Here is a 1401-nt window from a genome sequence, read left to right on the forward strand (position 1 = left end):
TGCCCGGGGGGCTGCATCCATTCCCATTTTTTCGATAGAAACTTTTTTCCCAATAGAAACTTTGTTTTGTTGGGTTTTTTTTTAGAAAAGCTTAAAAACACTGAACGGGGGGGGTGACTCTTGAAGGTGTTTTCAGGAGCAGCCGGTTTCTTCCCTGGGCACACAGCCATGCTCTGGGCATGGTGCTCAGCATCCCCGCAGGGCTGAGCTGGACCCTGGCGTGACTCGTCTGAGCTGGTGGTGCCGGTGCTGCTGCGCTGGCATTGCTGCCCTCCTGGCTGTGCCCGTGCCAAGAGCTTTCCTGTGGTTGCCCACCGAGGGCTTTGGGGGGTGTTGGTGCTTTGGGAGCTGTTTTGGGGTGTGCTGGTTCCCCGTCCCCCCCCCGGCACAGGTTTGGGGGTTGCGTGTGTGGGGCCGCTGGATGGGTGAGCTCTGCCTGTGCTGCGTGGGTTGTTCCCACCCAGGAGAGGTTGGCAAAACCACGTGCTGGACCCTGTTCCCTGCGTCCCCTGATGCCACCCTGCCCGAGATCCAGCAGGATTTGCTCCAACAGATGGATGTTTGGGGGGGGAAATACCATCCTGAGGCAGTCACCCAGGGGTGTCATGGAGCAGGGACAAAGCCCAGGGGAGGGGTGGGTGGCATCAGCAGGTCTGTGCTGGACCCTGGCCCATGCCAAGCGCTGTTCCGGCTCGGTCCAGGGACAAAGCCTGAAGTTCATGGTGCTTCTGCTAGGGATGGTGCTGAGCTGGGCTGCACATGGTCTGTTTAGCCTGGAGAAAAGAATGAGAGGGGACCTTATTAATGTTTATAAATATCTAAAGGGCAGGCATTGAGAGGATGGGGCCAGACTCTTTTCAGTGGTGCCCAGAGATAGGACAAGGGACAACGGGCACAAGCTGGAACACAGGAGGTTTCACTTAAACATGAGGAAAAACTTCTTTATTGTGAGGGTGCCAGAGCCCTGGGACAGGCTGCCCAGAGAGCATCTCTGGAGATGTTCAAAACCTGCCTGGATGCAGTCCTGTGCAACCTGCTCAAGGTGAACCTGCTTTGGCAGGGGGGGTTGGACTGGATGATCTCCAGAGGTCCCTTCCAATCCCCACCATTCTGTGAGAGGGGTGAGGGGTCCAGGGCTCAGAGCTGCTTCCCTCCCTCCTGGAAGCCCTCCAGGGCTTCACCCTGCTGCCAGCCAGGAAGCTGAGGGACAAACCAGCTGCAGTGAGTTTTTTGGCCTCCAGGTGCCATCTGCTGTTGTGTCCTCCAGGCAGAGCCATGCTGGCCTCACCAGTGTACCTGCTCCTCTGGAACAAACTGGAGATAACAGCAGGGAAATGCCCTTTCCTCCCCAGCAATGGGCTGTGGCTGCTCCTTTTCATGGACTTTCTGGTTTGGGACACC

Source organism: Antrostomus carolinensis, unplaced genomic scaffold (genome assembly GCF_000700745.2).
Source record: "Antrostomus carolinensis isolate BGI_N321 unplaced genomic scaffold, ASM70074v2 scaffold31047, whole genome shotgun sequence".
NCBI lineage: Eukaryota > Metazoa > Chordata > Aves > Caprimulgiformes > Caprimulgidae > Antrostomus > Antrostomus carolinensis.